This window comes from Mytilus californianus, unplaced genomic scaffold (genome assembly GCF_021869535.1).
Source record: "Mytilus californianus isolate M0D057914Y unplaced genomic scaffold, xbMytCali1.0.p SCAF_2, whole genome shotgun sequence".
In the NCBI taxonomy this organism is placed as follows: domain Eukaryota; kingdom Metazoa; phylum Mollusca; class Bivalvia; order Mytilida; family Mytilidae; genus Mytilus; species Mytilus californianus.
This window is the reverse complement of record NW_026262668.1, coordinates 85,775,291-85,790,056: the sequence shown is the minus strand read 5'-3', so window position 1 is coordinate 85,790,056 and position 14,766 is coordinate 85,775,291.

Here is a 14,766-nt window from a genome sequence, read left to right as displayed (position 1 = left end):
TCTACCCTCACTTGTCTAGTGGCAGTCGAAAGTCCCGCCATACATCCTGGTCTAACCACGCTGCATAACCTTCATATTTATTGTTAATTTGTCCTCTGAATGAAATAATTGCCATTGGACGTAATACATGCAAACAATCAATGAATCATTTGATGATACTAGTATACAAGATGCAATATATGTCAATGGATTTTTCAACTATTTTAAGGAGACAAACCATATTTACATAAACTTGAACCCATGCATACATATACACACCAAGTGCTAACCATTTTTACTCTATACGATGCCATTCAGGTCGTCATCATAATCTTACTCAGAAATTCAATCGTTCCTCTGAATAATAATTTAAAGGACACCATCTTAATCTAATTTCTCCAACGAAAAGATGTCAAATAGGAACGGAATAAGTACTCAATAGTTCATTTCAAACCGGACATATGCTAATATGCATATGCTAAGTCAAAAGTCTCGTAAGCGGTTGTTTTAAACCATAAATATGTTGGTTTTTTTTTCTTAATTCAAGAATTAAAAGGTTCATAACAGATATTTGCTCAGTCTGTTTTTGGTTGTCTGCACTCAAGGTCTTTCAAATTTGACAGTTGTCTATTATTAAAATTGCTATCTCATTTACAAAAACCTGAAATATTTTATTCATATTTACAATTGATATTAATAATATATATTCGCTAGGTGTCGTTATTTGTTTAAGGGATTAAGGGAAATTATTGTATTTTATAGGCACTGACAACGTTTTTTCTATAGACAACGTACCGCCTTCATATTCCGAATTATCGTTTGGTCTCCCGCCCTCATACAGTCAGATTTGTTGTTCAATGTTAAGTTATAGACAATCAAGTGACAGGATATCTTTGGAACAGACAGAGAACCCTGAACAGGAAACCAGTATACAACATACAGAATCATCAGCAAGTCTGACTGGACTGGAACAGACAGCGAACACTGAACAGGAAACCAGTATACATCATACAGAATCATCAGCAAGTCTGACTGGACTGGAACAGACAGCGAACACTGAAGGGGAAACCAGTATACATCATACAGAATCATCTGCAAGTCTGACTGGACTGGAACAGACAGCGAACACTGAAGGGGAAACCAGTATACATCATACAGAATCATCAGCAAGTCTGACTGGACTGGAACAGACAGCGAACACTGAAGGGGAAACCAGTATACATCATACAGAATCATCTGCAAGTCTCAGCCTTAGCAATGTGATTAATTTTCCCGTTACAAACGACATTTGAATTAAACAGTATGTTTTCATGTGAGGAACTTTTGATTTCAGTCATTCACGTTCTCGGTTCAGATGCATGATACGTAAGTTTTCCGAAGTGATATACTTTGCTAAAACTCTTTGTGTTCGATTTGCTAGACATGCCATGTATTACTATGCGTTAGAATTGTTGAAATGCACCGGTATTGTACCTCTTCAATAATATGTATTTTTGATTTTTTATTCATCTACAATATATATTAATTTCATTTTTGTCTTTTTCATTTTGATTGAAGTTGTTTTAAGTAATGGGAAAAGACTCTCACAGTGACTCGTTGTCGGGTCCGTAGGTTGCCCTTTGCACGGCAAATATTTTACTCTATCCAATGTGTTTTACTCTATCCAATATGTTTTACTCTATCCAGTATGTTTTACTCTATCAAATATGTTTTACTCTATCCAATATGTTTTACTCTAAACAATATGTTTTACTCTAAACAATATGTTTTACTCTATCCAATATGTTTTACTCTAAACAATATGTTTTACTCTAAACAATATGTTTTACTCTATCCAATATGTTTTACTCTATCCAATATGTTTTACTCTATCCAGTATGTTTAATTCTATCCAATATGTTTTACTCTATCCAATATGTTTTACTCTAAACAATATGTTTTACTCTATTCAATATGTTTTACTCTATGCAATATGTTTTACTCTATCCAAACAATATGTTTTACTCTATCCATAGATATAGGAAGATGTGGTATGAGTGCCAATGAGACAACTCTCCATCCAAGTTACAATTTATAAGAGTAAACCATTATAGGTCAAGGTACGACCTTCAACACGGAGCATTGGCTCACACCGAACAGCAAGCTATAAAGGGCCCCAAAAAATTACTAGTGTAAAACCATTCAAACGGAAAAACCATATGTATTCTATCCAATATGTTTTACTCTAAACAATATGTTTTACTCTAAATATTATGTTTTATTCCAATATATTTTACTCTATCCAATATGTTTTACTCTAAACAATATGTTTTACTCTAAACAATATGTTTTACTCTATCCAATATGTTTTACTCTAAACAATATGTTTTACTCTATCCAATATTAGAGTAAAACATATTGTTTAGAGTAAAACATATTGGATAGAGTAAAACATATTGTTTAGAGTAAAACATATTGTTTAGAGTAAAACATATTGTTTAGAGTAAAACATATTGGATAGAGTAAAACATATTTTTTAGAGTAAAACATATTGGATACAGTAAAACATATTGTTTAGAGTAAAACATATTGGATAGAGTAAAACATATTGGATAGAGTAAAATATATTGTTTAGAGTAAAACATATTGTTTAGAGTAAAACATATTGGATAGAGTAAAACATATTGTTAAGAGTAAAACATATTGGATAGAGTAAAACATATTGGATAGAGTAAAACATAATGTTTAGAGTAAAACATATTGGATAGAGTAAAACATATTAAATAGAGTAAAACATATTGTTTAGAGTAAAACATAGTGGATAGAGTAAAACATATTGTTTAGAGTAAAACATATTGGATAGAGTAAAACATATTGTTTAGAGTAAAACATATTGTTTAGAGTAAAACATATTGGATAGAGTAAATTATATTGTTTAGAGTAAAACATATTGTTTAGAGTAAAATATATTGGATAGAGTAAAACAGATTGGATAGAGTAAAACATATTGGATAGAGTAAAACATATTGTTTAGAGTAAAACATATTGGATAGAGTAAAACATATTGGATAGAGTAAAACATATTGAATAGAGTAAAACATATTGGATAGAGTAAAACATATTGTTTAAAGTAAAACATAATGGATAGAGTAAAACATATTGGATGGAGTAAAACATATTGGATAGAGTAAAACATATTGTTTAGAGTAAAAAATATTGGATAGAGTAAAACATATTGTTTAGAGTAAAAAATATTGGATAGAGTAAAACATATTGTTTAGAGTAAAACATATTGTTTAGAGTAAAACATATTGGATAGAGTAAAACATATTGTTTAGAGTAAAACATATTGGATAGAGTAAAACATATTGTTTAGAGTAAAACATATTGTTTAGAGTAAAACATATTGGATAGAGTAAAACATATTGTTTAGAGTAAAACATATTGGATGGAGCAGAAAACCACTTCGGACGCATCAAATTTATAATATCACGGTTATTTTCATATTCTCTGTTTCCCCATTTGAGAAATATTAAAGATTTTCCGCCCGTCAATTTGCATAAAATATTTCTTATAGCATTTGTTTTCAAATTTAAATTCGTGTGTTTCTGATTCTTTTGTGTTTAATTTGAATAAATCTTCAGATATCTTCTCTCAATTTGATGTGATTCTATCATATATTGATGGCAAAATGCGTTCTGTATAGGATTTTTATTCCTTATCAAATCGTTTTTTATGAAACGTATGCATTTTTAGTTGTACGTTGCGGACCCTTTTCGTGGTATGCAAATGTCTTTCCAAGGTGATTCAGCGCTACATTTAATTCTGCTATTTTAATTTATTATGATAACGTATTTCGTGTAATAACAAATACATTTTTACATTGTAGTATCAAAATTTAATTTATAAAATGAATACTTGCCATATATAAGAGGTCCAACCCACCTCCCCTTCGTTCCCCTTGTATGCTATTATTTCGTAATTACTATTAAGTGCTGAAAGTAAAGGGCACGCATGCGTGCAATGGGGTTGGTGTTGTAAATGGGAAGTTCTCTTTGTGTTGTGTCTCTCCGTTTCATGTAAGCTGCAAGTGGACTGTTATCTAAATTTATTATGGTATGTATTTACTTTAGAAACCAGCCTTAAATAAAACGTGTTAAGTGTTGATCGTAGTTTTTTCAGCATTTTTCTTGATTTTAACAAGTTTTAAACAATCGTGAGGTGTGTGCTTTGTATGGTTTATCGTTAAAGACGTCCCAGAAATCATCAAGATATTGACAGTGTGACGGTACTGTTTCTTTTATATTCATTGCATATTCTAGTATTTCTTATACTTTATAATCCTTTTTATCCTAAGTAGATTTATTATTTTCTATAATACCCTCTTTGTAAAGATATGACATGTATGAGGCCTGTTATAAAAATTAATTAAAGTCATTTTGGTCAATCGACATTCAATTATTATAAACTCGACTCGTTTTTTTTTTACCTCGCTACTCCTACCGGACATTTACCGAGAATAGGACGACAAATGGGCTTAGGGATAAACTGTTAGGTTCGTTTATGGATAAACTGTTATGTTCAGGTGTAATACCACCAAATCATAGTATGTCATTTCCGGTTTCATACGAAAAAGGGTCGAAAAAAATACTCCCTTGAATTTGACAGATGTAGGAAACTAGCCCTGCATTTCATTGCAGAAAAAAATTTCTGAGTCACAAACATATATCTTGGGTGTTTCAAAGCGCAATTCTTTTTTTACTTGCTGTTCCTATAAAATATTTTGGAAACTTCAGGTGATATGGTTACTAAAGCTTGTTTGCAGGAAAAAAAAGGGGGGAACATTTGATTGGTTTACTTCCATTGATGGTTATTATCTTTTATGCAATGAAATGTTATGTGAAATTTTCACTGTAGTACTGGACAGGATAACACTTTACTCATGCCAAGTATTTCTTTATTTGAAACAAAATTAAAGATAAATTCTGCACATTTTTTAGAAAAATGCCAATTTAACAGACTAATAGGGGAAACCAATGGTGGTATTACTCCTTAAATGATAGGGCTCCGGATACTCTATCTTTTATTTACAAAAATTAGAAAAAAAACATTAGTTCTGAATACAAATTTAAATTGAGTACACACTGAAATACAAAATATCGGATCGGAAAATTTTTGTGTGTGCACAGAAGTTGTGGTTTATGAAAATCAGTTCCGTAATTTTATACATGAAGTGTAGTATCTATACATGTGTCATGCTTAACGACAGTTATTACAAGCGTAATGGTTTATTTTGAAACCACCGTTGGTAAGGCCTAGACTGTTTGATCTATATTTATGTACATTAAAAGACAATGTCTTACGGAGCTTAAGTACATTGAAATATTTATTCCCCATGCAGTTATTAAAAAATGAATACTTAGATAGGATTCAAAGTTACCTGCTTATTTAATACAAACCAAATGGTACATACAAAACATTTGATTTAAGTGAAACAAGGGAATAGAAATAGTGTCACCTGGACCTCAAGTATCCAGAAGTACGATCCATGAAAAAAGAACATTCGTTTAGCTCCACGGGATATATAAATACACAGCTAAGTCCGATCGGAATGCGAAAGTTTAATACGAAGGTAGGGAGAATGTCATGCTCTTTTCTCTTTGCAAAACTTATCAAATTGTTTTATTGATTAAATTATTTTTACCCTATATATGCATGAAATATTTGTCACTGCACGTTTGTCACACTACAATCAATCAATTAATCATTCATTCATGTAGAAATTAACGAAAAATTCGATCGCAATGACGGCTGTCAATGAGTTACTTTATACTTAGTATCTTTTACAAGTTTCAGTGTGCGTGTGATAATTACCATGATAAAAAGTTTTGTTCAAAACTTATCCCCATGGAAATATAGATTTCTTAAGATTCTTGGTCATCTATCGAATCTGTAGTCTGATAATATAAGACTTCGTAGGTTCATATGGTTTGCATTCAACTTTTTTTATCGGATACTTTTTCTTTTTACTTTCAATGCTGAACCACGATATTTTTTTTACTTTCAATGCTGAACCACGAACGCGTTCAGCATTGACAGTAAAAAATATCCGATAAAAAACGTTGAATGCAAACGATATGAACCTACGAAGTCTTATATTATAGGACTATCGAATCTGATGAAATGTGTTTACTGAATTCGTTCCAAAGAACTTCAACCATATGTAACTAAGGTGCTACTAAAAGTCTTGAATTTTTTGTTCATTCTATATCACTTTTGTTTTGAGATCTTTATTGTACGTATAATATATCCTGATGACATAAAGTGGAACGTTCATGATGAAATATGACACGATAAACAGGTAAACACTAAGGTAAGACGTAAATCCACATTCTTTTTCACGTATTTGTTTTTGTTGTAAATGATTCATAATATTATTATAATTGATATTTCAGATTCAATGGCGACCTTAAAAGAAGTGACATACTAAAATTGAAAACAGCGCAAATCTTAAGTATGTTTCATAAATCGAAGATTTTTAACGCTGCACAATCACAAATTATTCAGGTTATTTAAAATATAGTGTTGTTATCCAAGGAGTGTCTTTGTTAAGAGTTACGATAGAAAATAAATGTGCACACGAATATTTTTTGTGATCAATAATAGTGTGTCGACATTTTCCTTATGATAGTATCAAATAAATTCGAATAAATTTTGATGAGGCAAACTATCTGAAACGAAAAAGAATAACTCTATATCTAAACTGTATATGATATCTGATAAAAAAAATCATACAAAAAAGATATGATTATATTTCAAATATTATAAAGATTCCAAGATGAACGCAATTAAGCCATCTTTAGAGTTTGCTTGCAATCCTGAAAAGAGTTACCAGTTTTTGGTTGGTTATCTAACTATTAAAAGATATTTGAGCATTTCAAAAAAAAAAAAACGAATAGAATGAACCCTGTAGACTCACCCTATTTAATGCGTAATTGTTCTTGACAAGAAAAACAAGAAAATATATGGTTTTGGAGTGAAGATCTCAATCATTTTCAAGATATTTCAACATTCTCAAATGTCAGGGGCGGAGATGCCCTAAAACGCCTCTCTCTACATAGCCTTTAGTTCATCTTGACATCTGAAACAAGAAAATAAATGGTTAAGGGAGAGGAAAACTCAACAATTTTAATATAGTTATTGGGGTTAGGATGACCGCTTGTGATTCACCCTATATTTCAATAGATTTGTAGTCATGTAGAACATTTTGCATTCATTGTATTTTCCATATCTATTGCATTTTTGTGTAATATTTAAAACAATGTTCAAGATCATAAGTGACCATTAACCTCTGACCCTTCAGTAAGTCAAAATGTGCAATAATAACTAGTACTGACGACTTAACTTTATCATTTAATGTTATTAAGTTAATATTATTAAAACACGATAATAGAAGTTTTCTCATATATTTCTACAGTCAACAACTCTTGTTTTATTCCGCGAAGTACCTCTTATGGACCAAAACATAAAACAAAATACTTTATGTCATCTAAACATGTAGCTAAAGCCTAACTTTCTGCAAAATTTGAAGTACATCTGACATGCGATTTCAAAAGATTGTTTGAGAAAAGTTAAGGTGTTATAAAACCGGTAGGAGAAGAAGAAGAATCAGGACCGAGCAAAATTAATAAGTATCCAATTTTCGTTTTGGAGACATGATAAAAAAAAACAGCGCTCTAATGTACCTTGCAGCTGCGCGTATTTTATTTGTTCAAGGGCAATAACTCAAATATTTTTTATGACCTTTTAAACTTTTTCAAACGCTAAAGACGCATTATAGGGCAATTTTCCATATAATTTCAATTCTTGAAGGAATAGCAGAATTTTTCATCGGCGCTGAAACTTGTATTTTTGAGATCAATTACTTCGATTTTTTTTTTTTTTTTTTTATTAACAAATACAATGGGTATTACTTCATTAAAAATGTTGATCGCCATTGATTTTCATACTTTTCCGGGATATTGTTAATAATAAACCATGTATTTTAAAGACCACGTCGTAAGAATCTGTCAAGAAATCTAGGCCTGGGCGTGTATACAATGGCAAGCGACATAGTTTTCCTTACATAGTTGATCGCTGCTGAAATTCGATTTCGTCCAAGATTTTGCTGATATAAAAATGTGATAAATAAATTTTTATAAATACGACAATAAAATGTAAATTTCAATAGATTTAACATTTTCAAAGACCATAACTACAATCAATAGTTTTGGTCCAAAGCAGGAAGAATATTAAATGAATAGGTTCTTATGGCACTAGATTTCGAATATCAAAAAGAATTGTAAACTTATCAAAGAACTTTGTCCACAGGATACAAGCCTCTAAGATTTTTAACTTGCTAGAACCCACTGTACCGTAGCCAACTTTTGTTGTTCTGTTAGGATATATTGGTTAAGAATCTCTCAAATGTTTTATATGATTGTTTTCCAAACTTTTGATCTCGAGCGTACAAATAGTGTACAAGATGAAATTATTGGAAAAACAAATCGCATGCGCGATGGAATAGCTACATTTAGATTAAACAATGATCCCCTTTTTCACTGCAATGTACCGTATACACAACTATGGCCTCTTGTCTTCTTAGATTATAGAGCATTTATACCATAATTTTAAGTTTAAATCACCAATATTCAGAACAAGTCTCATAAGTCAATGTAAAATACAGACATGAATGGGGGTAATATAGTTGAAATCACTTAAACTCCAATAGACCAACTGCTCCGACTCCAATACACCAACTGCTCCGACTCCAATAGACCAACTGCTCCGACTCCAATAGACCAACTGCTTCGACATGGTAAGCATCTACTGTAATGCACCAAATCACATGATTGATAAAAGAACCAAAATGTGTTTTTAACGCACCTGGCCCAAAGGGCCATGTGAGCTTTTTCCATCATTTGGCGTCCGTCTTCCGTTAACTTTTACAAAGACCATCTCCTCTGAAAATACTGGGCCAAAGTTTACCAAACTTAGCCACAATCATCAATGGGGTATCTAGTTTTAAAAATATGTCCAATTACCCCGCTTGCCGACAAACATGGCCAACATGGCTAAAAATATAACATACGGGTAAAATGCAATTTGTTTCTATTATCTTGAAAACTGCTATAGATAGAGAAAATATGACAGGTGCAAAACTGGTTAAAAGATGAGATCTACCTAACGTATATTGACATCAAAACTGTCAGGCGGCTTCTTATAGGGGTTATTAACCTTAAACAACAAATTTTAACATTTGTTTTTTTTTTCATTTTTGCCCTATTATCTCGAAAATTATAATAGACAGACAGAAATTTGAATAGCAAAAATGATCAGCAAGACAAAATCTACAAATAAGTCTTCATGATCTAAATTGTCAGTCGACACCTTATTAAAGGGGAATTAGCTACGAAATATAGAAAAAAATAAAATATGATTTTTTTTTTGTTCAATCATTAATGAAAGTGAAATAGTGATGTAATAATTCGCTTTTAGCAGCCAGGTTGGTTAAGTTTTGTCAAAATAAGCAAAGAAACATCGCTAATGAATTATTCACTTTCAAGTGAATAATTCGACCTCATTAAATCCGTAGTCATGTGAACTTCAATTGAACCCCTTAGCTAGAGATGGGTTACGCCTGAACTAGGCGTGCTAAGCTATTAAAAGGAAAAGAATGTCAACATTAGAAGTGAAACAAAGGTAAACCATTTGATTGACTGATTCGATCTACAAAAACTCATTCTTATACTGGTAAAAACAAATATTAACATATTTTTTAAACCTATAATATGAACTCAAACAGACCTAGAAAAATCCAATTGCACGAGTTCGCTATCTATTTATATCTATGTTTATGTTTATATCGGGTTATATGACCGTCGGCAGTCTTCGGAGGTCACATCGATGGTTAATTAGATGACGTCTAGACTAAAATACACACGAAATACCGATACATATTATCGAGTCCGTGCAACATAAATTGTTTATTGTAGACTTTTTATTCTTTGGATATATGTTTTGGTATGTTATAAATCAAATATGAGAATTTGAGTCAAATCGGTGAACATGAATTTGACAGATAATGTTCCTTTAAAGTTATTGTCCTTTAAGACGATTTTTCCTCTTTTTTGGACATTTTTACATATTATCTTGAAAACTATAATAGATAGATAGAAACTTTAAATGGCAAGCATGATCAGTAAGACAAGATGTACAAATACATCAGCATGATTGAAACCGTAAGTCGATTTCTTATTGAAGTTATTGGCCTTTAAAGACGATTTTCCCAAATTTTGCATTTTTGCCTATTATATTGAAAACTATAATAGACAGATAGAGACTTTATATAGCAAAAATTCGTAAGGGTTCCGCGGAACCCAGTGTCTCGCCTACTTTTGCTGTTAATCGCAGGCTCAACAAAAATGAGGAAAAAAAATAATAAAAATATTCCTCTCTATACTATCTTTTGATTGTAAGTAGCTTCTGTCCAAGTTTGGTAAAAATCCAGGATAGTTTATGAATCTAATAAATGTTTTAATAAAATGCTCCGTTGGGGCGCAGCTTGATACGACCGCAGAGGTCGAACCCTGAACAGTTGGGGCAAGTATGGACACAACATTCAAGCTTGATACAGCACTGAATTTGAATTGTAATTAAATATTTGACACAGCATAGGTTTCTGACACAGAATGAATGTGGTCTAAGAACTTAAAATTTTTTAATTTACCTATTCAAACCATATCATTATTATTTGCTTTTATATATAAATCAGAAGTAACCAATTTAAAATGGAAAATTTTAAAGAAAAAAAAGGGAAAAAAAATCCCCCCCCCAATTTTTTAAACCCCCTTATGATTCATCACCCCCAAACTCAATCCCAGCCTTCCCTTTGTGGTATGGTACCTTGCAGTACAATTTCAGAGAGATCCATACACTTGAACACAAGTTATTGTCTGGAAACTAGAAAAATGCTTATTTTTTGGCCCCTTATTCCTAAACGTTTTGGGCAATTACCCCCAAACTCAATTCCAGCTTTTCCTTTGTGATATGGAACCTTGTAGTACAATTTCATAAAGATCCATACACTTACACACAAGTTATTGTCATGAAACTAGGATATGCTTGTTTTTGCCCCTTTTTGGCCCCTAATTCCTAAAATTTGGAGGCAATTATCCCAAAAATCAATCCCAGCATTCCCTTTGTGATATGGAACCCTGTGGTACAATGTCAGAGAGATCCATACACTTACACACAAGTTATTGTCATGAAACTAGAAAAATGCTTGTTTTTTTCCCTTTTTGGCCCCTAATTCCTAAAATTTGGAGGCAATTACCCCCAAAATCAATCCCAGCATTCCCTTTGTGATATGGAACCTTGTGGTACAATGCGAGAGAGATCCATACACTAACACACAAGTTATGTCTGGAAGTTACAAAAATGCTTATTTTTGGCCCCTTTTTGGCCCCTTATTCCTTAACAGTTGGTACCATAACCCCCAAAATCAATCCCCATCTTCCTTTTGTAGTATTGAACCTTATGGTAAAATTTCATAGAGATCCACTCACTTAAACTAAAGTAAGAGTGCGAAAACTAATGTGTCTTCGAAAATTTTTTTGCGGTCGTATAAAAACTTAAACTGCAGACTGTATGTAATGTTAACTGGAAGAAAAACTAAGTCCATTCATTTATAAGTAAAATACTGAAAAAATGGAACAAAATGTTAACAAAATTTCCTTCTAGACAGTAGCTTTTAATCATAAACAAGCTTCTGTCCAAGTTTGGTACAAATCCAGGATAGTTTAAGAAATTTTAAAAACTTTAACCACAGAGTGAATGTAATGTTAACTGGCAGAAAAACTAAGTCCATTTATAAGTAAAATACAGAAAAAATGGATTTTTTTTTACAAAATTTACTTCTGGATACTATTTTATGATCATAAACAAGCCTCTTTCCAAGTTTGGTAGAAATCCAGGATAGTTTAAGAAAGTTATTAAAAATTTTAAAAACGTTAACCACAGAGTGAATGTAATGTTTCCTGGTAGAAAAACTAAGTCCATTTATAAGTAAAATACGGAAAAAATGGATTTTTTTTTTTACAAAATTTACTTTTGAATATTATCTTATGATCTTTAACAAGCTTCTGTCCAAGTTTGGTAGAAATCCAGTTTAAGAAAGTTATTAAAATTTCAAAAACCTTTACCATAGAGTGAATATTTGTGGACGCCGCCGCCGCCGACGACGACGACGCCGACGGAATGTAGGATCGCTATGTCTCGCTTTTTCGACAAAAGTCGAAGGCTCGACAAAAATGATCAGCAAGACAAGATCTACAAATAAGCCATCATGGCTGAAATCTTCGGTCGACTCATTATTGGAGTTATTGCCCTTTAATGATAATGTTCTCCATTGTTTGGGGCATTTTTTGTCTATTATCTTGAAAACTTGAATGAATAAATAGAACTTTAAAAAGGAAAATTATCAATAGGATAAGATCTATGAATACGTTAACATGACTGAAATTTCCAGTTAGCTCTTAATAGAGCTATTCCCCTGTAATGATGATTTTTACTAATGAGTGGCCATTGTTGAAAATGCAGGTGAGCGACACAGGCTCTTTAGAGCCTCTAGTTTTATGAAAATAAGAAGATGTGGTATGATTGCCAATGAGACAACTCTCCACAAGAGACCAAATGACACTGAAATTAACAACTATAGGTCACCGCAAGGCCTTCAACAATGAGCAAAACAAATACCGCATAGTCATCTATAAAATGCCCCGAAATGACAAATGTAAAACAATTCAAACGAGAAAACTAACGGCCTAACTTATGTACAAAATAATGAACGAAACACAAATATGATACACAGAAACAAACGACAACCACTGAATTACATGCTCCTGACTTGGGACAGACACATACAGAATGTGACGGGGTTAAACATGTTAGCGGGCGCCCACACTGCCCCTAACCTGGGATAGTGGTGTAACAGTTAGTATATCTATCACCTTTTATAGATCTTTCATTTAATAAAACAAATCTTTGGGAAATGCTCGATGGTCAAACCCGGCTCCCCTCCCAATTTCAAAAAATACACGGAAATGTCGTTGATCAATTTAATTTATAAATTTCATGCAGAAACGGTCAACCCAATTATTTTAAAGTCACGGATGTATAAATACGTAGAAAAGTTAGAAGCTATATTACTGAAAGGTATCAAAAGAGACTAGCGTTATTCAGTTACGGTTCAGGTAAATTTTCCCTAAGGGAGTGGTATCCTTAGTTTCTTAGTTATTTATTAATAAATTAACGAGAAACTTTAGAAAAAAAATGTTAAAAATCGTGTCAGTACAGACGTATTGACTACTGAGATAACAGTCCACCAGAATTTGTATCAACCAAGTAAATGAAAATAAAAATTAATTTCGTGCGTCCAAAGCCCTTAAATTTCAAAATGTATTTTCATCAGGAAGTCTCAAACCCACACATTTGAAAGCCAAGGATGTATAAATACGTGAAAACGTTCGGAGCTATATGATTTAAAGAGATGTAAAAGGAACTCAAATTCGGATATGGGGTGAGCATTCACAAACATGTTCAACCCTCCACATTCTGTAAGTGCCTGTCCCAAGTAAGGAGCATTTAATTAAATGGTTTTCGTTGGTCGCTGTGTGTCATATTTGTTTTTCGTTCTTTTTTTTGTACATTAAACAGGCCTTATTGAATTTTTCGTATGAATTGTTTTATATTTTGTTTTGCCAGGGCCTTTTATAACTTACTACTATTGATTCATTTATTTTCGTGGGTTCCGATTTTCGTGGATATTTTCATCGGTTTGTCGAAATCTGCATACAAGCCTATTGCAAATATGAACTTCGCTGAACATTTTAATTCTTCTTTACCTATGAAATCCACAATAAATGGTAACTCACGAATAGTTATGAATCCATGGTATACGATATGAGTTTTGCTCATGGTTAAAGACCGTGCGATGAACCAAAGTTGATTACATCTACGCCATATGGTCTCTGCTGGATAGTTGTCTCATTGCCAATCATACCACATCTTATCAAATTTATTTGCATTTATGAAACCTTTTCGCCATATGTTTAAAATGTATTGATTCGTGCATTTCATTTGTCATCGAGCTAAGTTTTATTTACACGATTGTTTTGATCAATATACCTTATAGCACACCATTGTAAATTTAAATATGCAGCACCTTAAGATGTATTCATTGTGTTTATGTGTTTGAATTTTATCCTTCAATATACTTCTAAAAAACTTTATTCACTTTAAACTTTTTTCCTCTTTTTACATTTTACTTTTAAAAATCAATTTTAATTTCAGATAATGTATTTGATTGTCCATGTCAACGATTGAAGCAATTATTATTTCAGCAGTCATTACTGCTCTTGGTTTCATATCTGTCGCTATAATAATAGTATATAACTGGGCTAGAAGAGCCTGTGGTAACTGGGATTCAATCGGAAATCTAGGTAAATCTTTCTATGCTTACTGCGACATACAAGCTTCATATTTTTAAACAATGTAAACAGAATTATTCAAATCAATTCTGCTTGACCTTTAATTAAACGCTGCAAAATACGATGAACCAATTATCTACCAGTGCCAAAGGACGAGGATGTAAAACAGCTATAGGTCACCGTACACCTTTCAACAATCAGCAAAACCCCTACGTAAAGTTTGCTAAGAATGGCTTTGACATCAAGTAAAAAGAGAAGACCAACGGCCTGATTATGCTAA